Raw genomic sequence first — 27500 nt, forward strand, 5'->3', positions numbered from 1 at the left:
AAACAAAGGGGTGAGGGGTTTTGTATGTGTCTGAGACATCCACATAATGAAAGGTGGAAACAACCAGCATGTCCAGCAGCAAATCACTGACAGGATGGAATGCTGCACAGTCATTAAAAAGAATGCCACAGACCTTCATCCTGTGCGGTGGCAGGACTGCTCCATGACAGACTACAGAAAGAAAGCACCATCTACAGAACAGCTGAAGAGGACAAATAGCTACAGGTAACAAAAACAGGTGACAGGGAGGGGCTGGGGCTCAGTGGTAGATAGAGTGCTTGCCTAGCACATGTGAGGCACTGGGTTTGATCCTCAGCATCACATAAAAATAAATAAAGGCATTGTGTCCATATGCAACTTTAAAAAAATAAAGATATTGTATGCATCTACAAATAAAAATATATTTTTTTAAAAAACACAGCTAACATGTGAATACACTCCAGGCACTACTTTTGCATACATTAACACATGAAATCCTGACCAGTCTATGAGGCCTGGACCATCACCATTATTTTGCAGATGGGGAAATGGAGGCACAAAGAGATTTAGTGAAGTTCTAAGTTCAGTTAGTTATGTACCAAAACCAGGATTTGAACCCAGGCACTGTGACTCTTCACAAAACAATCCACTGCACATAGAAAAATGTGAAAGTATGTACTTAACATCCAGTGAGCAGAAAAAGTGGGGAAGACAAGCCACAGAGTCAAAGCAGTGAAGAGAGGCCAGGCACTCCTATAATCCCAGCCACTGGGAAGACTGAGACAGGAGGACCACAGGTTCAAGGCCAGCCTCACCAATTTAGCAAGACCTTGTCTCAAAATAAAAAATAAAAAGGGCTGGGGATGTGGTTCACTGGTAAAGCGCCCAAGGTTCCATCCCCCCCCTCAAAAAAAAAAAAAAAAAAGGTGGTAAAGAAGAACTTCCTTGCTTCACATGCTGTTCTCCTGTTGGAACCTGTTGGCTTCTGGAAGTTTTATAAAATTTTTTAAAATGATTTTTAAAAATCCCTGAATATAAAATTCTTACCATGAGGCCTAAATGCAAGTAGGAGCAGGGATAACTGGCATCTGTCAGTGCCACCAAGGGGCGAACAGTGGGCAGATAGGCAGTACCAATCTTGAGACTACCTTTCAAAGAGGCCCTTTTAGGGGACAGCAAGAAATTAATTTGGCTGGTGAGGTGCCATATAGAACATAACCTATGAAAGGCAGGTTCCCTTTACTTGTAAAGCACTGGAAAAGGTGATAAGGAGGACTTGAAGGGTGAGGAGACTCTCAGCCCATCAGTTAAGCAGGTTCTGGAGTTCAAAGTCGGGGGTGTACACACCTTATCTGGGCCACGTGTAAAGTGAGTTATGTCAGTAATGGAAAAGTCCCTGTTTTCTGCCCTGTAATAAAAGGCAGGTCAAGATCTAGCTTAGAGGGGAGAAAAGCCACCAGGGTGGACATGGGCTCCTCCTGGGCACGGCTGTGTCATCAACATGCACTAATGGCTGTGGGTGGAAGGAGGGAAAAATGGGAACGAGGTCATACTATGGCTTCAGCTACTCAGATTCCAACTCCAACTCACAAAACTGTGTGGCAAGGATCAAGGCTTCACTTCTCTGGGCCTCGGTTTCCTCATTCGCAAAATGGGAAATAAGAGCCTACCGCAATGACGAAGAGAGGAGGCGCGTAGTGGAGCGTGTAGAACATGCCAGCTCATGTGGAAGGGGGCTGGGCTGTTATCACTACCCCCAGAACCTGCGGGCCACTGCCTGCCCCCAGGAAAATCCTTCCCCTGCTGTCCACCGCTTGGTGACGTTCAGCAGGACACACACTTATCTCCAGTGCCACTGCTGCGTGTCAAACCTCTCTCCTCATCCAGGCCTGGTCGCCTCCTTGCCACAGCCTCACTTCTACTTCCTCCTGTTCAATCTTCCAGTAGCCAGAGGCACTTCCCCAGGCCCTCACCTCCCCCACCCTCCAAGTGCATCCTCCAGGCCGCAGGGCTGCGGGCTGTTCCCTGAGACACCACACTGATTCCTGCCTCAGCACCTTCCCACCTGCTGCTCCTTCTGCCAGGACATCTCCTCCCCATCTTCCACAAGGCTGGCACCTGTGTTCCATTCCAGTCTCTGCTGACACCCAAGGAAGCCCCCCCCAACCACCCCAGGTGTCCAGCCTCTCATGACCCCTCCACCTGCCAGGTGTGTCTCGCTCACCACTCTGCTTTAGTGACTTCACAGGATTATTCATCCCTCTGTGGATGATCTTATTAATCTGTTTGCTTCTTTACTGTCTGTGTCCCCCACCCTAAACAGAAACTCCAGGAGGAGGAGGGGCTTTCTCAGGCTGGGTCCCCAGCCCCTGAATCACATGATGCTCAATAAATACTTGCAGAATAGGTCAACAATTAAACGAATTAATGAACTGCACATCACTGCACATGAAATATTCTCCTCCCAGAGGGAATGAATGCGTTGTAATCTCCAGAAGTCAAGAGGTCCTTAGATATCCTGCAATATAATGTGTAACCGATCCCAAAGCATCCAAATGATTTCAAGCGTGCGGTTACCCTGAAGAATTTATGACCCAGACAATGGTGGCTGGGGTCAGAGCTCACGCCTGGCCAGGCTACTAGAAGGACTAGCCTCTCCAATGCAGCAGAGCCCTTTATTGTTCTTTTGTCTAGGAATGGAGGGTCAGATCAGAAAAATCCAAATGCTCCAAAGCCTCTGGCCCCGAGCATAAAGAATTAATCCCCTGGCACAGAGCAAGAACTCTGCAGACTGTAAAGTCTGAAAAATATATGGCTGGGAGAGAGAGAGAAGGAAATGTCAGCAGTAGTCTAGAGTCGCCTCTCCTGGTTTCGCTGACAAACTCGAGTGAGGCCCCACCTGTTCAAAGGTGAGGCCTGACCCTGCACAGGAGAAGGCTGGGAGCAGTTTATCAGTCCCCAAGCCCAGGACAGCACAGCAGAGGCAGAGACCAGTAAATGTGAAGTGGATGAACCAAAAATCAAAGACAAGATCTGAACCACCAAAGGAAATCATAAGCAGATTAGGAACCAGCAGCCTGACTGCTCAATACTCATTTCCAATATAAACAAAAGTCAGAAGAGTCAGTACCCTCAGGGTAACTGAATAATAGATGAGGGGAGTTTCTCTCTAGAGAGATATTCCAGCTAATAGATAAAGAGAGGATAGAATTACAATGTCACAATTTTTGCAAACCACAGACACAATGAATCTAGGCAAAAGAGTCACCCATGGCCACTAGCATACTGAACACGGAAGGAGACAATGAGTTTTCCATACCTTCCAATGGACCTGAGTGCACACGCGGCCACACCTAGGAGAATGCCCTAGTCTCCCTGCCAAGCGTGTAAGCGTGCGTGTGTGTGTGTGTGTGTGTGTGTGTGTGTGTGTGTACACGTACATTTCAAACCTGAATCTCATCCAGTCTCACTGACAGAAAGACACCGAGACAGAAGGACACATTACACAGCACAGCAGGGCCATATTCAGTCAGGTCCAGATTAGATCACGTACAGGACAAATGACGTGGCTTTTTTCAAAATATAAACTACAAGAAAGAGACAGAGGGAGGGAGGGAGGAAACCACAGATTAAATAAGACTTAAAAAAGCTTGAGAAGTAAATCCGTGGGAAACTTATGGGGTCCTGACCAGGACAAACGGATTCTAGATAGACATTTAGGATATCTTAAGTGTTAACCCTGACTAGATACTGGATGACTAAGGAGTTACTGTTACTTATCATGACAATAATCTTGTGGTTTTGTCTATTAAAAAAAATCCTTTTATAGACAAAAATACTATTTATTTAGCTTTAAAATAATCCAGGGGGGAGAGTTAATAATTGAAACTATTTCTTCATTTTGAAAGGTGTCCACAAGTGACGACAAAGGAGGGTGACTGGAGACATCTCAGGATTGCTCTCACTAACAAGTGCTAATTATCAGATCCCGGCCCCCCTCCAGCTAAGGACCCCTCCAAGCTCCAGCTCACTCGAGATAAAGCCAAAAGCCCTCCCTGCAGCCCCTGAGGTCCACAAGATCCGCCCTAGTCACCTCTCACTCTCACTGTCCACCCTCTGGAGAGTGGCTGACACAGTCCCTCAAGCCCACGAGGCAGCATCTGGCCTCAGGCCTGCATACCAGCCTTTCCTCTGTCCCAAGAGCTCTTCCCCTAGATACCACATGGCTCCCTCATGAGGTGAAATGTCCCCTCATCAAAGAGGCCTTCCCTGGCCACCAAGTGGAAAACAGCACTGTGCCGAGCGCTCATCCCGCCAGCTTCTTTGGATCCTTCGCATCCTCCTCCATCTGACGGAGCTTGGTTGCTCTCTGCCCTTTTATGATGGAAGCTCAGCAAAGGTGAAGGCTTTGTTTTGTTCATTACCGTCTTCCCTGCTCCTGGAATAGCTTCTGTATACAACAGGTGCTTGATAAATATTTGTGTAATAAATCAACAAATTAAAAAGGGCATCATGTACAGGTACCATCCTGGTGTCTGGCAACTCCTTTAAATTCCGTTCCTTAGAGGCTGGGGATGTGGCTCAAATGGTAGCACGCTCGCCTGGCCTGCCTGAGGCACTGAGTTCCATCCTCAGCACCACATAAAAATAAAGATACTGTGTCCACTAAAAAATAAATATTAAAAATAAATAAATAAATTTCCATTGTTTAGGGAACACTGCAGAATAGTGAAGCTGTTGACTACCTATGCCTTTCATCTCCCCTTTTTAAGAATGGAATTAAATTTTCAGTCAAGAGTAAGACCATGTGATGTAAGGCTGCATTTCCTGGATTCCCTTTTGGCTACTGAGATTAAATTCTGAGCAAGAGTATAAAAGGAATTATTGTGTGCAACTTCCATAAAGTCTCTTTAAAGAAACAAGAGTGCCCATCTTCATCCCTTTCTTTTCCTTGCTTATTGTGATACAATGGCTGGAGCTTGAGCAGCCATCCTGAACCATGAGGTGGCAGGATAAAGATAACAGAACTAGAAGGTAGAAGCAGCCTGGATCCCTAAAGAGTACAGCTCTGGCCTGTTAAACGCGGGGCTCCTTAATTTATGGAAGAGAAAGATAAACTTCCATCTTGTTAGTCTACTTTTATTTTGTTTTAGACCATTTTCTATTATCTAGAGTTAAAATTAATCCTAACTGATGTATCTGTGGCAGAGTGTATAGAACAAGTTTAATCACATACTTACACAAATGTATACAAACACTCCCAAATTGAAGATCATTTCAAAGAATCACTGGGAGCTGGAGGTTGGCGGTGAACAAGAGAGAGGTGACAACTAAGGAAAGGACAACCTAAGAATCATAAATTTTTCATTAGGTTTAACAGTCTGCTACCCCAGGATCACTGCCCAGAGAAGATAAAGAGCACCTACAAATTAATATATTAAGAAAAAGTGGCAAAATAGATGAACAAGCAATGTCCAGGAGAAACAAATGCAGAGATTCTGCCTACTAGCCTTCAGAGGACTGCAAACTAAACACAATGAGATTTCATTTCATATCCATCCAACTAGCAGCAATTAAAAAGCTTTATTAAACCAAGTGTGACAAGACATAAGACAATAGGAACTCTTATATGGCCCTATTTTTGTTTTTCTTTTCTTACACATCCTTGGTGGGTATGATTAGAGAGCACCTGGCAAAGTTAAAATATGATCAAACCCAACAACTCAGCAATCTTGTATCTAGTAAATACCAAAAAGAAATTTCTGTCAATGTACACCAGAAAATACATGTAACATTCACAGTAGCTCAAGGATAACAAACAAACAAAAACAAAATATCTAAAAACAAGATGTCAACTGGCATAGAAATGTCTAAAACAAAAATGTGATGTATCAAATAGTAGAATATTACACAGCAATATAAAATGAACAAACTACAGCTATGCCCAACAGTCTGAATCAACCGTAAAATCATTAAGTGAAAAACATCAGTCCCAAAAGACTACATACCAAGAATGATAACCTCACGGTACTGGTCACATCTGAAAAAATAGGCAGGGGGTGAGACAGGCAGTAAACTAATGGCTACTTGTTATTACGATATACGTTTTTGCATGAACCACAAACATCAATGTAGCATGCACCAAGGATTATATTTAAGCCAATTTTATATGACCAAAGGTCAATTTTTAAAATTGGATACATTTAGGGATGGGGATGTGGCTTTAAGAGTGCTTGCCAAGCCCTGCAAGCAAGGCCTCGGGTTCAATCCCCAACAAATTGTTACCTTTAGATACAGGTGAGGAAGTAACAAGTTACTGACAGGTCCATCAATGAGGCAGGAAGTGGGAGTGGAAGGGATGGAGCAGTGAGTGGCTTCTTTTTAAAAAAAATTTTTTTAGTTGTAGATGGACACAGTACCTTTATTTTACTTATTTACTTATCTTCATATGTGCTAGGCAAGGGCTCCACCACTGAGCTACCATCCCAGGCAAGTGACTTGTTTGTAATGTTTTGTTCTACTGTCACCTACATATCCATTTCAACAAGAAACCTTTCATGCAATAACTAAAATAGTATAGCACAATGGTTCAGAACGTGATCTCCAGAGCCACACCAGCAGAGAAGCATGTCAACTCTCACTGGCAGACAGATAGCAAGTTATTTAACCTCTCTGGGCCTCTGTTTCTTCATCTGAGAAAGATCATAATAACTGCATCTATTACACAGGGCCACTGTGAAGTTTACAGATCAGTTAATGAAAAGTACTCAAGACAGTATTACTACAGCAGTTTAGCCCTTAATGGAACCAGCTACTATTATGACCATGAATCTAAGGAACTGAGCAATTACCTGATCAAGGCCTACAAATGATCCTGGTCAGTTAACCCCCAGATGTGTTCACTCTCTTGACCCTTACTGCCTCTGTAAGAAACCCAATGTCTTGCCCACCTTAGGACTTACTAAATAGTTGATGAATGTATGCTACCTAAATCGACCCACCCGCCCCCCATTTCTATGGTCATCTGAATAGACCATTGTAGGTCCCTACCCAATATGCCCATTCTCCTCTTCCTTTTCTATTGACCCTTTGCTCAGAGTGGCAATATACCTTATTAATAACCTGCATTTGGGCTGGGGCTGGGGCTCAGTGGCAGAACACTTGCCCAGCATGTGTGAAGCACTGGGTTTGATCCTCAGCACCACATATAAATAAATAAAATAAAGGTCCATTGACAACTAAAAAAATTTTAAAAATAAAAAACCTGCATTTTTCAGACTTCTTTGCAGCAGGGGTGGTCATGTCACAAAGTACTATCCCAAGAGACACAGTAAATGTCTGCTCAGGACTTCAGGGAAGGCTTGGATTTCCTAAACAGATGTGTTGTCTCCTTCCTTAGAACTGTGCTTCTTCCTGCCTATAACAAGGGCTGGGGCTGAAAGTGGAGCAGGTGTCATATGACCATGGGATTAATGATGGTGAAGCAGATAGAGAGGACCAGGGCATGAGAGGTGACAGCAGACCTTACCCTACTAGCTCTGCTCTTCTCCTGTAAGAAAATGAGCCACATGCTAGTCAAGCCCCACAGATGGTCCCCAATGGGCCACAATTCCTGAAACTCAAGTCTTACATCATCCCTTCTGCACTGAATCTGGGCTGATACTATGACTCACGTTAACCAAAAGACAGAGATAGAAGTGATCTGGGGCCAATTCTAGACCTAAGGCTTAAGAGAGTCACGAGCGTCCATGTTATAAATCCAAGCTACTGGCTGTCAAGGCCACACAGAAGAGGACCTGAGACTACATGGGAAAATGGACCCAGTCATCCCCAAGGGACCAATTGAGGAAAAACACCTTAAACATTCCAGCTCCCACATCTACCTCTGACTGTAGCCACATAAGAGGCCCCAAGAAAGATCTGCAGAGCCATCCAGCTGAGCCTCAGTCAACCACAGATTCATGAGGAAGAATAAACTGTTCTCTCTCCACCATGACGACTTGGGAACCAACTAACTCAACAAGATTCCTAAAGCATAAGAAGTAAAATCAAGAATCAATAAATGGGGACTGGGGATGTGGCTCAAGCGGTACAGCGCTTGCCTGGCATGCATGGGGCGCTGGGTTCAATTCTCAGCATCACATAAAAATAAAATAAAGATGTTGTGTCCATCAAAAACTAAAAAATAAATATTAAAAAATCCTCTCTCTCTAAAATAAATAGTTTTAAAAATTAAAAATATATTGTGTCCACCTAAAACTAAAAAAAAGAATCAATAAATGGGATCGTCTCAAACTAAAAAGCTCTTCACAACAAAGGAACCAATCAAGAATGTGAACAGAGATCCTACAGAATGGGAGAGAATCTTTGCCACCTGCACCTCAGATAAAGCACTCATCTCCAGGATACATAAAGAACTCAAAAACTCAACACCAAAAATAAAAATCAAACAACCCAGTCAATAAATAGGCTAAGAAACTGAACAGGCACTTCACAGAAGAAATATGACTGGTCAACAAATATATGAAAAAATAAGCAACATCTTTAGCAATTAGAGTAATACAAATTAAAACCACACTGAGATTCCATCTCATTCCAGTCAGAATGGCAATTATCAAAAATATAAGAGACAATAAATATATGTGAGGATGTGGGGAAAAAGGAACACTCATACATTGCTGGTGGGTATGCAAATTGGTGCAACCACTCTAGAAAGCACTATGGCGATTCCTCAGAAAACTTGGGAATGTAACCACCATTTGACCCAATTATCCCCCTCCTTGGCATATACCCAAAGAACTTAAAATCAGCATACTATAATGACACAGCCACATTAATGTTTATAGCATCTCAATTCACAATCGTTAAATTATGGAACCAACCTAGGTGCCCTTCAACAGATAAATGGATAAAGAAAATGTTGTACATATACACAATAGAATTATTACCCAGCCATAAAGAAAAATGAGATTATGGCATTTGCTGGTAAATGGATGGAACTGGAGACTATCATGCTAAGTGAAATAAGCCAATACGAAAAACCAAAGGTCGAATATTCTCTGATATATGTGCAGATGCTAATACACATGGGGGCAGGGGGACTGGTAGAAATTCATTGGATTAGACAAAGGTGAATGAAGGGAAAGTAGTGGGGATGGGAATAGGAAAAGACAATAGAATGAATCGGACATAATGTTCCTATGTTCATATATGAATACACGACCAGTGTAACTCCACATCATGTTCGACCTCGAGAATGGGACGCTGGGCTGGGGTTGTGGGTCAGCAGTAAAGTGCTCGCATAGCATGTCGTCATTTTTAAGGCATTAAGTTTGGGGGTAGCTCACTGTGTAGCAACAGATAACTAGGACAAACCTTATCTAAGTACAACACTGCACAAATCTCATGAATACAAAGACATTCCCAAACTAAAGCACCACCTAAAACAAGAAACATCCCAACAAAAATCTCTTGCATATTCTGATTTCTAACAAAGATGGTTAACAGGAAAACACATAAGCCTGCCCTCTCTCTGATTCTGCAGTAAGTGCCCATCAGGCACAACTAATCTGTATAAGAGTGATGAATCTATTCATCATTTCTATAATTAAAAAACATTTAAAGTAGATGGTTTATCATTGTGCTGGGCCTGGTGAGAACCTGCAGAAAATACCCTTCCTCTCTGGACACACAGCATCATTATACTGCCATTTCATGTACATTCTGAAAGGCTAGAGCTCAGATGAACAAAGTGGTTGAGCAAGTTGGATATCTGTGATCTAATTAAAAAATAAAAACAATTATTTTGGGAGAGGGGAATAGAAATGCACATCAGCAACACCCTGGTCAAATAAATTATGGAATACCTACACACCATGTACTACACAGCCATTCGAAAGATCAAATTCAAAGGGCTGGGACTCATTAGTAGAGTGCTTGACTAGCACGTGCAGGGCCCTGGATCTAACCCCTAGTACCAAGAAACAACAAGAAAGAAAAAAGACACTATTTTAAGTGGAGCAAGGTGGCACACAGTCACTTGGGAGACTGCAGCAGGAAGATCACAAGTTAGCAGCTAGCCTGGGCAAATCAGCAAGATCCTCTATCAAAAAAGGGGTTGGAGGGCTGGGGATGTGGCTCAAGCGGTAGCGGCTCGCCTGGCATGCGTGCGGCCCGGGTTCGATCCTCAGCACCACATACCAACAGAGATGTTGTGTCCACCGAGAACTAAAAATAAATAAATAAATATTAAAAATTCTCTCTCTCTCTCTCTCTCTCTCTCTCTCTCTCTCTCTCTCCTCTCTCACTCTCTCTTTAAAAAAAAAAAGTTTAAACCCTTTCTCTGAAAATAACTGTTCGAATTCATTCAAAATGTGATCCTCTCTGATGGCTTTTAAACAGTTATTTCCCAAAGTCACTTTTAAAAAAAAAAAAAAAAAAAAGGGGTTGGAGCTGGGGCTGGAGCTCAGGTGGTAGAGTGTTTGCCTAACTTGTGCTAGACCTGGGTTGAATGCCCAGTGCCTAAGCCACCCCGCAAAATTTGGGTGGGGGGTGTAGCTCTGTGGTAGAGTATTTACCCAGCATGCTCCAGGTCCTAGATTCCATCCCCAGCACTGAAAAACAAAAGAAAGAAAGAAAGCAAATTTGAACCCTACCCGAGGACTCAAAAGGCATTTCCACACAGCACTGTTACCTGAGAAAGCAAAATGCTGGAAAATAAAAGTTTTTATTTTATTTTATTTATTTTCCCTTGTAGAATAATATTTCTCCTCTATAGCTCACACACACACACACACACACACACACACACACACACACACACAATCCACAGAAAAATGTGGAAAGACATCTAAGACACCTACAGTACTTGGTACCATCAGCAAAGAACATGGGAGGATGCTAACATAGGTGGGCCAGAGAGCAGAGTAAAGAGAAGGAGCCCACAAAAAAGGGCCAGCATAAAAGTAGTAAAAAGGGACTTGAAATAAAAATAACTGCCATTCCCATTTCTTGAGTCTTCCCATGCATTAGACCCAGTGCTACACTGCCTGATCGCCCTTTAACTTCTCACTTAATGCGGTTACCATTTTCCAGGCAAAGAAACTGAAGCCCAGAGAAGACAGGTACTATGCTCACAGCTTAGTCAGTGCTAGGACTCATGCATTATATAAAATGGGCTTTCCTCAACTCAACCCCAAAACTACTATACTTGGAGCTTAGAAGACACAGTTACCCCTTGTAGGAGCAGCTCCTCTACCACCCTGCACATTCTTAAAATAGCAGCAGGTCCTGAAGAATGATAATGTGTGATAGGGCAGCACCACATCCACGGACACCTCAGTGCTCATGCTGCTGGGAGAAATCTTAGAGGGCCACTGACCTCACTCCCGGAGCTCGGGGAAGCCCTACCCAGGAGATCTTTATAGAATCAACTGCTGACACCAAGAGTCAGAAAACAGATGAGAGTGTGTCAACTATTACACAGCCAGACTCTTCGAGCTCACCATTTAATTAAAACCTGCTCAGCCCACAGCAAGAATTATTGCCTATTAAAGCAGGGGAGACCGATAAACTGTGCCTGGCTGGTTCATTCCTATTTCCCAGGCATCTTCTGGCCTCGCTGCTGCAGGAGTGCCCAGCAGGATCTGGAGATAAAGGCTGACTTTCCATGTACACTGCAGGAGTATATGGGGGGGAGGATGTCTTCCACACCCAGAAATTCACTCCCCACTGAAATTCACTGGACATCCTCCACACTCAGTAGCACCAAGGACTTCTGAGCTATATCACATGTTCCCAGGATACCCAGATGAGTCACTGCTAGGGTCAGGGCTATAGCCTGAAGGGGCCGAGGAAAAGGAAGCCAGAGGGCCAGAGCCTGCACAAGACCCCAGAGAACTGCTGAGTGCCCATGGGGAGAAGGCACATGGGAGTGCACCTCTTCGGCTACCACAGGCTCCTCTACATACTGACATTCTCATCAACCCCCCATGAGGCCAGCCACTCCCCCTCAGACAATGGGGTACCTATATCACAGATTCATTCATAAAATAATTTATCCTGCCCTTACCAGGTGCCAGGCACTGTCCTCCAAGGACAGAGACAGAAGGGCCTGTGCTTTCATGGAGTACAGAGCTGAGGACCAGATAATAAACAAATATAAGTCAAGTGTGAATAAATGCTATAAAGGAATGTGAAGGGCTAGGGCATAATCAACATGATCAAGAAGGTGCTATTTAATTTCCTTACTGAGAAAGAAAGAAAGAGAGAGAAAGAGAGAGAGAGAGAGAGAGAGAGAAGGAAAGAAAGAGGGAGGGAGGGAGGAAGAGCAAGGCCTCACTGGGAAGGTGACATCTGAGCAGAGACTGGGAGGAGGGAGGCAGCTTAAGGAGAGTCCTGGGGGTAAAACTCCAGGCAGAGGGAAGAGCCAGAGAGAGGCACCGAGGGAGAGGGAGAAAGAGCAAGAGGCCAGAGTCTCTGGAGTGTATCAGGCAAGCAGATGCAAAGTTACAGATAAGGTCAGACTGAGAATGTTGGGTGCGGGGGTCCACACACACAGGGATGGTTGACATGTGAGTACCACTCCGTGCCCAGGCTCTGAGAACTTTACAATTATGACTCAGTGAGACCTGCTATTTCCTATTTCATAAGAGGAAACTGAGGCCCAGAGAGGGAACAGGACTCACCCAAGACCCCACAACTCATCTGTACCAGGTTGGATGTCCCCCATCTCTGGCACAGAAGTCTGCATCCAGTAGGAGCTCAACTAAAGAGTTACTGACTCCTTCTCTTGGGATGAATGCCCTCCATTCTCTTCTCACTTCCTCAATGCTCCGCCTACCCTTCTCCAGTTAGGAGCAGACAGGTAAACATTTCATGGCAGAAGAGGGAAGAAAAAAAAGAACAAAAAATCCACCGGTCTAAATCCCACAAAGAAACACGTTATTAACTTTCTTTACAAGTCACTACCAAAGTTAATCAACACTGCTCACCTAGAAGGCGTCCGGAACACAGCCCTGATCACAAAATAGGCAGGTAACTGTTAGCCCCAGGTGTGGCTGCTGTCCCAGGTCTTCTTAAGGTGAAGGCCACCTGCCTAAGCCCAGCCCGACCTGGGGTGGTGCCTCCCCCAAGCTGCTGTGGGTGTCTGGAATGCGGAAATGGGAACCTGCCGTGCCAGCTTCTAACAGGGACTTATTCAACAGCCACAAGAACACGCCAGCCACCGGAGTTCCCCAAGAGATGGCTGGTCTTCATGAACAGGCACATTCCCAAAGCTTCTGCCAATAGTCCCTTTGGGGAGGGAAATAAAGGACACGTGGTCCAGGCAGTCTGAATGGACTTAAGAAAAAGCTCAAAGGTAACAAAGACAGCTCAGCTAGCTTGTTACCTCCAATCCAGGAGAAGGGCCACCTATTCACAGATGGAGCCAGGCCTGGATCTGTGCCCTGCAGTCCCTGCCCTGCCCTTACACACCTGGCTGCTTCATCCACCATCTCACCTGCCAAAGGTGGGCTCCCTCACCTCAAGGAAGCCAGCTCACAGAGGCAATGTAGCTTAATGATTAAACATCCCTGGTGGACCCCTTGAACCAGCTTGGGAGTCACCATGGAATGGCTTTGGCTAAGAACAACCACTACCACCTTGGTGCTCGCTATGCATTGGGCGCTGTTCTGAGCACTTCATGTGAACAAGCTCTCCTCACCCTTACAGTTACCCTCTCAGTAATATTAACCATTCCAACTTTACAGATAAGAAAGCTGAACAGAGAGAAGTCACAGGCTGGAGGGTCACCCAGAAAGAAACCTGACAGGGTGTAGATTCAATCCAGACACAGTGGTTCTGGGATTCCAGCTTTTAACCTCAGCACTAGACTTCCTCTTGCGAGGAGAGGCAGGTACCTCACTGGGCTGCAGTTTTCTCATCTGTAAAATGGAATGGGGATGAGAATTCGTGAGATCTTCATGGTGAGCACTTTGCTCTGGCCCACAAAAATGTTCAGTAACCATCAGCTGCTGTTATTACATGCTGCTCTCAGATTCAAACGATCCACACTTATACCTCCAAAACAAGGAGCTATCAACTCGTGGTCATGGGCCTTAGAATTAATAAAGGCTTTTATCACCCTTCTTTTCATATATACACACAAAATAGAATGCCTATTCTGAGTCAGGCAATGGGATAAGTGTTAAATGAGAACCACACGGACCCTACCCTCAGGGAGCTTACAGTCCCCTGTGGATGAACTGGCAGAAAATATTCAAAGACTAGCAGCTCACTCATGCAGTGAGCACTTACTATGGGCCAGGCACTGCAGTGTTCTATGCCAGGCCCAAACGCTCCACATGCCTTTCCAAGCACTTGAATCCTACCTATACCTAGGAAGACAGTACCATTGGCAGTACCATCCTTCAGACATGGAAACTGAGTCACTGTGAGGCTAAGTGGCTTGCCCAATGTCCCTCAGGAGCCCAACATGAACCCAGGGCACACACATTCCTTGTCCCCTTTGAAGTACTGCAGGGCCATGGATTTACATTATGGCCATGAGAGACTGCCACAGCTAGAAATGTAGAAATGACTTATCTACAAGAGGAAAGTAACTTTTGTTAGTGAACCACACTTAACGTATTAATAGCAGAGCCTGCAGTCTTGAGCACTAGGAGTAATCACTTGATCTGCATCCTTTCAGAGGGTCCTCAGAGGGGAAAGTGAGCCCTGTGCCCAAGAGTGGGAGAGGGGCAGCGAGGGGAGATCTAGGTGTTGCTGAGCAAACCAAGTGCTTGCAAGAACCCTGCATACTATCCTTCAGCCTGCTGCCTAAATTTTCAGATGAAATATTTGGTATCTCAACAAGATCAAGGTTCCCATGATACAGGGACTCTATGTTGCACATTTTCAAAGGTGGACATAATTAAAGACAAAAAGCTAAGTCCTGATTAAGGTAATTACAGAACAAAGTTGATACAGATAACAACAATGCATGGATATCATAAATTCCATTTTGTTTCACTCATTTTTTTAATTTGTTCTAATTAGTTGTTTCACTCATTTTTGTGACAGATCCAGTTGTCTAGCCAATCCCCACCCTGTTTCCCCAGTCTTTTCCTAAATAGTATTCTGAATTTATTACTGCAGTCACTCTCCTCCCAGTGCCACTCAAGTAAGGCTGGCTCCAGCCTCAGCCCAAATTGAGTAAACCATGATTGGCTCTTGCCTAGGATTTGTCCGGGCATGGACAAACTGTGTCTGTTGTAATGTGTCTCAGTGCTGACCAATAAGACAATGAGGGGAATCTGGAAGCCTTGGCATCAGTGAAAGGATTCCTCACTTTCAAAGAGACACAAGTAAGAGATGCCCTCTTTTTGCTGCTGAATATGACCCCTCAGGATGTGCTAACTGAAGCCCTGGCTGTCATCTATGACTATGCAGGGAGCCTGAGAACACAGAAGGCACACCATGATGGCAGAGTGGCAGAAAGGAGAGTCCTTATAGGCATAGTGGGAACTGCTTAGTCAACCTATTTACTACCTATGGGCCTTTTTGTTATCTGAGATCATAAATCTCCTTATTTCAGGTTAACTTCATGTGGGCTTCCTATTACAATAGATCAGGGTTTTCAAAGTGTACTTCCTGGATGAGAAACACCAGTATCATCTAGGGGCTTGTTACAAATGCAAATTCTCAAACTGGATTCAGGGTGGGGCTCAGCAGTCTGTGTTTTAGTAAGCCCTCCAGGGCACTGTGATGCTCCTCCGGTCTGGGAACCCCTGCAAGAGCACACAGGGCTTAGGATTTGAGAGCACAGCCTCAGGAGTCAGACTGCCTGGCTCCAAATCATGTCACCATCGGTTTCTAGCTATGTGACCTTGAGCAAGTTATTTAAATTTAGCTGCTTCATCTGCAAAAAAGGAATAATAAGAGTACTTATCTTATGGGATTCCTGGGAGGCTTACATGAAGTCACCTTCGAAGAAGCACCTAGCACAGGGTCTGGCATACACTAGTATGGTAAACAAATTAAATAGATAAGTGGTAATATAAATTACCTATTTGCTGCTGCTACTACTATTATTAGTGTTTGCAGTCCTGCATACCAACTGTCCATAACTTCCCAACTGAGCTCTCCCTCGGCTGGATCTGTGCTGCCTTTAAGTTTATTTTACCCCTCAGGCTGCAATCCAGTGCCTTAGTTCTCTGCAAGGACTCCCAAGGTAGTCTCTGGTCAGCACAAGAGGAAGACCAAAAGGACGGACTGACAGCCTTTCTCAAGACCACAACCACTCAAGGGCTCCTCAGGCCTCTTCCCACAGCCTGAGCCACCAGGGTCCTAGGAAACACCAGCATAGGCACTCCAAGCTGGGCACTCTGCAAGATGCCCTGCTCAGTGACTGTCAAAATGCCCAAAATTTTCCTGCTCTCAGAGAGCATATTCCCACAATATGGGATTCACACCAAACATCCAGCAAGAGTCCAAAGGTGTTTTCCCACTGGAAGCTAGACATGAATTCAAAACGGTGGTCCCAAGATGCAGAAAGTCAAAGACTGACTAATGCTACTAGCCAGGTGAGGTCCCAGTAGGAAGAGGCAGCCCCTTGCCAGGCTTCCCAGAAAGCCTGGGTTTGGGGCGAGAGAGGGGGCAGGAGTTTTCATTTACTGGTATCAGAGACACGGCTGGGCCTATGACTGAAAGAGAAGGGTGCCCCTCAACTCCTGGAGCAAAAAAGAATTGACCAAATGCCTCCTGATCCTGAAAGGAAGCCATTAGGTTGAACGTTGTAAAACTGCCAACATTTAGCCATTCCTGGGCCACAAAAAGGCAGTTCCATATGGTTCAGTCTAATATCAGTTGGGAAATTAAATAATGCAGTGTCAAGGAATGAGTCACCAGCAAGAAGCTCGGTTGTGGTAGCCTCCAGAGAAGGGAACCGGGTACTTTATTTTTGTTCTTTTGGGTCCATGCACTTGGGGTCATGATTCAAAATTTAATAAATCATTCAACCTCGCAATATCTTCCCATCTCAATCAGACAAAAGACACATCTATGTTGGATCCAAAGAGATATGCAGGGCTGGGGATGTGGCTCAAGCGGTAGCGCGCTCGCCTGGCATGCGTGCAGCCTGGGTTCGATCCTCAGCACCACATACAAACAAAGATGTTGTGTAAGCCGAATACTAAAAAATAAATATTAAAAAAATTCTCTCTCTCTTTAAAAAAAAAAAAAACAAAGAGATATGCAAACCTGTCAGCTTGTCCTTCATCCCTCCCACAGGCCCGGAAAATACTGCTAACAGCTACAAGAGCCTTCTGATGAGTTCCCCATTCCCTGGCCCCTGGCCTTGGGCACTTTGCATTGGCTGCAGCCTCAGTGCAGAAGTCCCCAATTGCTCACACTCCCTCACTTCCTTGGGGCCTGTCCTCAGGCTACTCTGCCTGAAATTCCAACATCCTTTACCTTAATTCTTCATCTCCCCTTCCTTGTTTTAGTAAGAGCTAAAGGGAAGCTAAACTTTCCTTTAGCTCTTACTACATCTAACACCATATAGAGCAATCTTGCCTTTTTTTTTTCAATTGCCCACTTGAACTCCAGCTCCAGAAGGGCGAGAAGCGTTGTCTGTCTTGCTCACTGCTGTATCCCTAGTTCCTAGAACAGAGCTCAGCTCAGTGAGTACATACTGAATGAATAAGTTTAAAAATCAGAGGCACAGGGTCAGCACTTGGTGTTTGCCACCTTCAGATCCAACAAGAGCAGGTCCACACTAAGAAAAGACACAAGTCAAGCCCCCTACCCTGGAGATGTTGCTCCCAACGTCCTCCCCACACCAGACTCACCTTAGAGCTTCTCTCCTGAAAGAACTGCAAAACAAAGTGCCTTTGAGAGAAAAAGCAAGGACAGATATGAAAGGGGTCCCTGGAGCAGAAGTTGGAGGGAGTCAGAAGGGCTACAGAACTTCCCCTGCCTCCTCCCTGCAAACCAAGCCCAGCAGGGCACTGGAGGAAGGAGTTAATCATCAGAAGTAACAAAGGGCACCAGGACTCTAGCAGGATCAGACCAACCAGCACTCCTGTTCACATCAACCATCCTGACCTGCGAGAAACATACCACCAGCAGACACCCCCAAGCTTCTGTTCCCCTCTTTGTCTGCCGTTTCCACCTGAAGATTCCATCGCATAGGGGTTGGCTGTGAAGTTACAGACCCAAAATAATAAATGCAACAGGAGCTTCTCCTTATTGTGAATGGGGAGTTCACGCTGCTTGTAAAGGTTTAACCGCTGGCTCTATTTGAGGTGTTATCAGGTCCCACATACTGACACAAGCTTTATCTTGCCCCTTTTCTTATCGACAAAAATCAGAAATGAAAAGGGCATTCTCCAGCTCTTCCACTGCAGTGCTGCAGGCGGACACCAAAGGCTGGATTCTGGCTCCTTGAGGGACTGTAACAAAGATTCATCAGAGAGGAAGGCCAGTATCAGAGGAGCTGTGTAGTCTGTCCTGAGGGGAGAATCAAGAGAGCACGGGAGGCCTCCAGTTGAAACAGGTCTTTGAAAAAAATGTGGGAGGGGCCCACAGTCAAGTGCCAAAGGGAAACACATCTCAGGGGAAGAGAGGCCTCAGGAAACCGACTCCAAGGCCCATGCCACTGTGGCCTGAGCTCCAGACAAGCTGCGAAAGTGGTAGCCCCAGGAGCCTCTCAGGGTGTAGTCCCTGCAGCCTGCTGTACCAAAGGGCTTTCCAGAGCCTCAGGCCAAGTACTGACTTGCATAAAAGGAAAAAAAAAACAGCCACTATTTTTACTATATAAATGAACTAGGCAGAGGCAGGGAATTTCCCCCACATGTACACTTGAGCTTGAAACACACAAATGCTTGGTTAAATTTGCTGGTTTTGTTTTTAACTTTTCATGATGGGATACTTCAAACACAAGTAAAAGGAAGCACATAATAAGTTCTCACTGCCCAGCTTCAATAGCTGTTGACTCACGGCTCTTGTTTCGTTTCATATTGTCCCCAGTCTACTCTCCACCCATCCAAAAAGATTTTGAAGAAATCCATAGGCATCTTAACAGCTTATTCATAAGAATTTCAGAATGTACATATTAACAATAACTTTTTTTTTCTAAAAAGGAACCACAGTATCATTATCATATCTGAAAAATTATTAAGAATTCCTTAATACCAAATATCCAGATTATTTTTGTTATTCTGAAGCAAGGGGAAGAGCAAGTTCTAGAATCACAGGCACAAAGAGGCTCAAGACAAAAAGAGGCCTGGGATCTGATGTGGGACTCTGCAGAACAGGATATCAGAGGCCACATGTGGGCTGGAACTAGCGCAGGTGATCCTGCTTCACCATCCCCTCCATCGGACCTCCATGAACAGACCACAGAATATGCATCTAAGAGCCTGGACTCTAGAGTCAGTGGCCTGGGTTTGAATCCTGGCTTTAGACTCAGTGTCTTTGTGATTTCAATTTCTCTGAACCTTAGTTTCCCCATACAAGAAATGCGTGTGCTACAACAAATCCCATCATTATGTACAACTATAACACACCAACAAAAACGTAGGAGAGCTGGGATTATAGCTCAGTGGCAGAGTACTCGCCTCACACGTTGGAGGCACTGGATTTGATCCTCAGTACACCACATAAAAATTAAAAATAAAAAAGGTATTGTGTCCATCTGCAACTAAAAAAATATTTTTAAAAAATGTTGGAGGAGAAAAAGAAATGGGAACACTACTCCATGGAACCGATGGATGGATTAAAAAGGTATCCTTATATGCAAAGCCCCCAGAACAGTGCCTCGTTCATAAGGAGCCCAGTGAAAGCTGGCTGGTAAGGTTCGCGCAGTCAGCAGTTTCTTGCTGAGCACTTGCCAGGTGCTGTCCAGCAGCAGGAGGTGAGTGTGGTGATTCACCACCTGGGGGCAAGAACAAACTCAACCCCCAGATCTTTGTTTGGGTAAGAGGCCCAGATCCATCGTGCCCCTGAGATGAGGAACTTGAACCACATGAGTACATAAGAGCCTGTAACAGCGGCCCCCACAGAGCTGGCAGAGGGAACCACAGTGACATCCTGGCTTGGGGCAAGGCAAGACTCACAGCAAAGCTCAGCTGTGGAGGAACTGCTTCAGCTTCCACAGGGGCCCCAGCCATGAGGGGCAATCAGCAGACTCATGGAGAAAGAGGATCCAGCCCCCAAGGAGATCAGAAATAAGCTTTCCAAATGGTGCTTCCTTACCTTCCTCTCTCCCTGCCCATCTTCCTCTTTCCTCCCTCCTCCCCAAACTCCCCTCTTTCCTAGGAGGTAAAGTCTCTAATTCCAGCAAACCTAGAACTCAATTTAAGGAATGGTTCTGGTAATCACTCAGGTCTCAACCAGCACCTCAGCACCAACATAAACTCAGGGATCAATGCTGACAAACTGGAGTCCGGTTTATGTAAAACATCCTTCCTATGGCTTTCTTCACTCAAAACTTGGATCCCATCCCTCCCAAACACCATCTAATGCAGTATCTACAAAGAGATTTTTAAAATATGAACTCTGAGGCTGAGGGTGTAACTTGTGCATAGTACGCATGCACAAGGCCCTGGGGTTGAATCCCTAGCATCAATCAACCAATCATAAAAGTCTGGACTCTGGACTTGAGCTCAAATTCTATCTCCACCACTACTCAACCTTGACTAAGCAGCCTCTTGGTCCACATTTCAACTTCGTCATCTGTAAACTGGCAATAACCATAGTACCTGCTACCTGAGAACACAGGTAATACCTGTAACACTAAGCACAGTTCCAGGTACACAGGCACCTGGGATGGATGGCAGCTATAAGGCCCACCGTGCTGCTTGCAGATGGTAAAGATGCTTTCTATCTCTCATTTACCTTTCTTCACCAAGAGAAATCAGGGCTGGGCTGGGGGTGTAGCTCAGTGGTCATGTGTTAGGCCCTGGATTCCATCCCCAGCACAAAAACCAAAAAGCCCCAAACCCAGGGATACCATCGTTGACCTATCAACCACCACCTTTGATATACTTGAGTCTCACACACCAGGACTATGCAGTAGCCATCAGCTGAACCTACCTCCCAAGCACTTGAAATGTGGCTGGTGGAAACTGAGATGTGCTGCCAGTGTGAAACACAAATCTTAAGCCAGGCACGGTGGCACGCACCTATAGTCCCAGCTACTTGGAAGACTGAGGCAGGAGAGGAGGATCACTTGAACCCAGGAGTTGGAGGTCCTGGGCTTGATGGAATTTTTAAGACCCCATCCCAAACAAAACAAAACCATTATAATTTGAAGGCTTAATGTAAAGAAAAAAACATAAAATATCTCAATTTTATACTGATTATATATTGTAATGTTATTTTGGATTAAATAAGATATATCATTAGGGTTGAGAGTATAACTCAGATAGAGCTCTTGCCTAGCATGCCTGAGCCTGGGTTCTATCCCCTGCAAGGAGAGTGGGGGATCATTAAAATGAATCTGTTTCTTTTTACTTTTTAAAATGTGACCACTAGAAAGTGCTACATTACATTAATGTGGTCCTCATCAGTGGCTCACATTCTCATTTTCTTTTAAAGTGTTGGGGATCAAACCCAGGCCATCACACATGCTAAGCAAGTGCTCTACCACTGAGCTATACCCCCAATTCTTCACACTTTTTTTTTTTTTTTTAGTTGTAGATAGACACTATTTATTTATTTGGTACCAGGGATTGAACTCAGGGGCACTTGACCACTGAGCTGCATCCCCAACCCCATCTTGTATTTTATTTAGAGACAGGATCTCACTGAGTTGCTTAGCACCTAACTTTGTTGAGGCTGGCTTTGAACTCATGATCCTCCTGTCTCAGCCTCACGAGCCACTGAGAATGCAGGGGTGCGCCACTACACCCAGCTATTTATTTTTATTCCGTGCTGAGGATCAAAACCAGTGCCTCACACACATGTGAGGCAAGCATAGTTCTACCACTGAGCTATAACCCCAGCCCTTCACATTATTTTTCTGATGAACAGCACTGCTGTGGACCTTGAGAACCAGTGTTTTATTCAACTTTATGCTCTCAGTGTCTAGCATGGCACCTGGCACAAAGGCTAATTAGAAGAAACGTTTCATGAATGGATGGATGAATGATGCTCTCCACACTTCTGGTCTTCAAAGCACCCACTACTGTCCTTGCATCTAACCAGGCCTGCCCTTCATTCAAAGAATTTAACAATCTATAAAGCCGAGACTACACCAAATCAAAACGGACATGGGTCATGGTGCTAGATAAGGGACCTGGGACCCCTGCAGAGCCAGGCATCATTTTAATTGCTGAGTTGTAGTGTGACACTTTTAACAATCCACAAGGTTGGGTAGGTGCTTACCACCTTGTCCCCTGCAGCCCAAGTCCCCTTGCAAAATTCACCTAAATGAGACACAAGCCCTGCTCACTCTTAGACCACACACCTTATTTCATGCTGATGTGACAGTCAAGCAGTCAGTTCTGCTGAAGAACCTTTGGTTTTGAAGCAACCAACAAGCCATTCCAACAGGAACCCACCCTATCATATCTTGTCAGCAGAAGTGATGCCACAACATCCCAGATTGCTCCTGCAGCGCTTTGCCCGTCAAACAATATTGGAAGGAAATACTTTGTCCACTTCCTCGATTTGCTCTACCTAGTAAAGAAGGCCTTGGAAGAAAGAGTGTGAAGTACAGGAGCCTGGAATCAGTTTCCTCACTTGTAAAATGAGTTCAATAAAATTAACTTATGATTGAACAATTATTGGGATTAACTAAGGACATGTGTGAAATGCTTAGAAGGGCATCTAGCACAGAGTAAAAGTTGGTAAATGTTAGTGCTATCATTATTACTATTTAACAAAAATTAAAGTAGGATAAACTTGAAAAACGGAAATTCACCCTTTTCCAATCATGCTGATATTATTTTTGTCACAAATGCACTTTTACCTTTACAGCACATGTAAAGGCCCAGGGGTGGGCCTTCTTCCAGCTCCTGGCATAGCCAGTGCCTCTTGCTCATTCAGAGCTCAGCTCACATGACTTCCTGGGAGGCCTTCTCTGACCACGTGAGCAACAGTAATCACCCCTTCTCTGCCACTATTCCTGCCCATCAGCCACTTTCTAGTCTTTACCCTATTATTTTCTCCATCATACTTATAACCATCTGAAAGTGGCAGGCTCAGTTTTTCTTTTTTTAATTTTAAAAAATATCTGAAATTATCTTATTTTTTATGTGTCTCTCCAGCTAAAATGCAAACCCTATGAGTGCATGGATCTTGTCTGTCCTGTTCCCGGATGAATCCCCAGTGCCTAGAACAGGACCTGGTACAAGGCAGGAGCTCAATAAATTTGTCAACTCAATAAAATAAGAATACTAGCTAATGATACACAGTTAACGAGAGTCCAGTGTGTTAAAGTCTTACAGACACTTCACCAGTCTCCAAGAACCACTGAGGTAAAGACTACTATCATACCTATTTTGTCAATGAAGGGAAAAAAGTTCAATGCACATCTTACAAATTAGTAGCTGTACTGGGATTGGAACCCAGATCTGTCTGTCACCTAAGCCATCTTTCAACCACTACACACTTTTTGTAAATATGAGGAGAGATATTTCCTACTAATGCTATACCTCTGCTCCTCACCCCCACCAGACCACCCTGCTGCCTCCTACCTTCCTTTTCAGACCACTTCTCTCTTCATACCAGAGCAGCTAGATCTCTTATCCTAGATGCCCAACATTTTCAAAGTAGATAGGTTCCTGCCTTTTTTTTTTTTTTTTTTTTTTTTTTTTACTTCTACCTTACATTTCTAATAACTGGCTCTTCCTGCAAGCCCTGCCCCAGAGGGCTTTGAGTTACTTAGGAACTGAAAGATCATGTGTAATAATGGTTTCAGGCTCTACCCTAAAAGCACAGATTATTTCACTGAACCCCCTCTCAACAACTGCCCCATTGGGAAAGTACCAGTATCATGCTCATTTTTCAGATCAAGAGACTAAGACCCAAGAGGACTAATGACTTGCCCAAGGTATTACAACTAGCACAGGGGCAAAGTCAGAATAAATGGAGGCTATATAGCCCCAGAGTTTGCATTTTAGCACTATGCCACACAGCTTGTGTTTAAAGCCATTTAAGCCTTACTGGGTTTATGTTTGGTAAGGTATAAGAGATCTCAGGAACAACCTCAATGTCTACCAATAGGGGAATGGTGCAGTAAGACATGGTTCTTTCCATACTGAAGAATATAGGCACAAGGCTGGGTGTGGATCAGTGGCAGAGCACTCACCTAACATGTATAAGGCCCTCGGTTCGATCCTCAACACCTCATAAAAATAAAATAAAATAAAGGTATTGTGTCCATCTACAACTTAAAAAGAAATCTTTAAATTTTTAAAAATATAGGTATAGCCTCTAAGCAAATAAGTCAAGCCCACATCTGTAATCCCAGCTACTTAGGAAGCTGAGGTAGGAGGATAACAATTTCAAGAACAGCTTAGGCAACAACAAGGAAAACCTTGTGTCAAAACAAAATAAAAAGGGACCAAGGATATAGCTCAGTGATAAAGTACCCTTGGGTTCAATCCTCAATATTGAGAGACTCGGGAGGAGCCTATAAGTAACAACTGGAAAGGATAGGCTCAATCATTAATTTAAAAACTCAAGTTACAAATACAGGTAGTTTGAGTGCATAACCATTTTTTTTATTCTGAATCTCTAAAACCTGACAATAGACAATTAATACTCAATCTGAATGAATGGATGGGAATTTTGGAATGAAGGGTGCACTTATTATTTTTCTATCTCTTATCATTTGACTTGTCATAAATTGCATGTATTTCTTGTAAAGCTTTTTTTAATATTTATTTTTCAGTTTTCGGTGGACACAACATCTTTATTTTATTTTATGTGGTGCTGAAGATCGAACCCAGCGCCCTGCGCATGACAGGTAAACGCAATACCGCTTGAGCCACATCCCCTGCCCCTTGTATAGCTTTTTTTAAAAATTTTTTTTAGTTGTAGATGGACACAATACCTCTATTTTTATTTATTTTTTTTTAATGAGGATTAAACCCAGTGCTTCACACATGCTAGGCAAGTGTTCTACCACTGAGCTACAACCCCAGTCCTCTTGCAGAGCTTTTTAAAAGCCAAATTCAAGCCAGGAGCAATAATGCATGCCTGTAATCCCAGGAGGCTGAGGTAGGAGGGTCGCAAATTCAAAGCGAGCCTCAGCAAAAGTCAGGTGCTAAACAACACAGTGAGACCCTGTCTCTAAATAAAATACAAAAAATAAATAGAGCTGGGGATGTGGTTTAGTGCTCGAGTGCCCCTGAGTTCAACTCCTGGTACGTACCCACCCCCCAAAAAGGCAAATTCAACCAATCTCATATACATACTTGAATTAAGGCCATGACCAGAAAGAGCAATCCTAGAAAACGGGAGTCACATCAGTGTTAAAGAAAATATCAATGCACAAAATGGTCCAATCCTCTTATTCTAACAGCTAAAAACAAATCCTTTAAAGGAAATAACCATTGAATTCCTCTTTTTAATATTTATTCTTAAGTTTTAGGTGGACACAATATCTTTATTTTACATTTATGTGGTGCTTAGGATTGAACCCAGTGCCTCGTGCATGCTTGGTGAGCATTCTACCACTGAGCCACAACCCCAGCCCATGAATTCTTTCATTTAAACATATGTACATTTAATTTAGATTTCACAAAATAGTAAACCTAAGTTTGAAATACATCTGTATAAAAAAGCACCAATCACTGCATATTCTAAAGTCCATTTTTGATTACCACCTAACAATTGCAATGTCTGAAAAACATACTCACATTTAATTCTTTAACCATTCTACACAGACTGCTAAAAAAAAACCCACATGCTGTTGTCACTAACAGTGGAGACCAAGCAAAAAATTTTTTAAAGTCATCGCCTTCTTTCCACACACACACACACAAAAAAAAAAACTTAGATAAATTTGATAGTTATCACAAATTTGATTGAGACCACACATTTCCATCACCAAAAGAAATCATAGCCAGGCACAGTGGCACACACCTGTAATCCCAGTGGCTTGGGAGGCTCAGGCAGGAGGATTATGAGTTCAAAGCCAGCCTCAGCAAAAGCGAGGTGCTAAATAAAATACAAAATAGGGCTGGGAATGTGGCTCAGTGGTCAAATGCCCCTGAGTTCAATCCCCAGTACAAAAAAAAAAAAAAAAAAATCACAATGACAAGTTTCTGGAATTCTGATCTGACTGACAAGAGTATAAATTTTCAGAAAGAAAATAACAACTCAGCTGATTTTGCCAGGCTAAAAGTCAAGAAATGGGATCCCTGAAAGCCAGTGCTACATTAGCAGCCACTGAGCCACTGCAGTTTAGCTAAGTCCATATTGAGTTTTCTGACCCTTATGAATTTCTGTGTTTACCTACGTTAATCTTTGGTGACTTAAATAACTCAACCCTATCAGAAAAGGCCACCTCCAGGCCTTTTCCCATCATATGGGAGACCAAGGAGGAAGCCAATGAAATGGTGTTTCTGTGACATGGCAACTCCATACTTCTTGCCAATCAATTGGATGTGGGAAGGCTGTGGAAGGAGAACAACTCCAGAGTTTTTGGCTTGGGCAAGTGGGTCAAGGTTGGCTCATTTGCTGAGATACTGACTACTGGATCTGAGAAGAAGAGGAATTCAGGTTGGTCATGTTGAGTTCACGGTGCTCAAGTACAGTCATCATGGACATCAAGGAAGCACAGGTTCCACAGCTGGAGTTCAAGGGATTAGGGTGGCTTTGAGACACAGTCAAGAGCTGGCCACTCTGGGACAATCAGCACTGGGGCTGAAGGCATAGCTCAGCAATAGCAGGTTTAGCATGTACAAAGTCCTGGGTTCCATCCCAACACCAAAAAATAACAAGGCACTGGAGAGAAAATACTGACTTGGAGGGTAAGACTATATGCAGGGGACTGATGATGGCATAACAACATGATCTCTTCTTGGGCCTTTATGCTACAGAATGTTCCATTATTTAGTTCTTGGTGAGTATTCTTTGGGGGAAGGGGAAAGAAACACTGACCTCATTTCCACTCTGCTCTCTAGGTTCAAACAGAAGAGGAAAGGGCCTACTATGGAAAAAAGAAAAACGATACATTTATTAAGCACTTAATATGTGCTGGGCCCTGTGCTAAACACCAAAGATGAATTATCTTCTGGAAAACAGAACAATCCTGGCACAAAAGTCCTATGACTACCATTTCACAGATGGGACATTGAGGCTGGGAGAAAAAGAAAGCGGGAGCTCAGGGCTGTCATGTCACAGCCCACAGTTAGGCATCTCTGGGCCAGATGGAGAATATTGAAGTAGAACAATTATAATACATAAGGGCTGCTATTTAGTGAGGGATGGCTCAGACTGGGAATACAATCTCCGCAAATCCTTACAACATTCTGAGGGTGATTCGGTTATTGTCCATTTTTATAAACGCAGAACCTGAGATC

The 27500-nt window shown here is 44.0% G+C and overlaps 1 protein-coding gene across 8 annotated transcripts in view; it reads right to left on the minus strand.

Annotated features, from left to right (window-relative positions):
* Sipa1l3 (signal induced proliferation associated 1 like 3) overlaps positions 1–27500 on the minus strand; it is a 227942-nt gene that overhangs the window by 198749 nt on the left and 1693 nt on the right. The window contains exon 1 of one of the 8 annotated variants that reach the window (XM_078032141.1): positions 12972–13092. The exons of the other annotated variants lie outside the window; for them this stretch is intronic. The gene's annotated coding sequence lies outside the window, so the exon portion shown is untranslated. Of the gene's footprint in view, positions 1–12971; positions 13093–27500 lie in introns of those variants that run through there. 8 annotated transcript variants of the gene reach the window in all.

This window comes from Ictidomys tridecemlineatus, chromosome 15 (assembly GCF_052094955.1).
Source record: "Ictidomys tridecemlineatus isolate mIctTri1 chromosome 15, mIctTri1.hap1, whole genome shotgun sequence".
NCBI classification, from domain to species: domain Eukaryota; kingdom Metazoa; phylum Chordata; class Mammalia; order Rodentia; family Sciuridae; genus Ictidomys; species Ictidomys tridecemlineatus.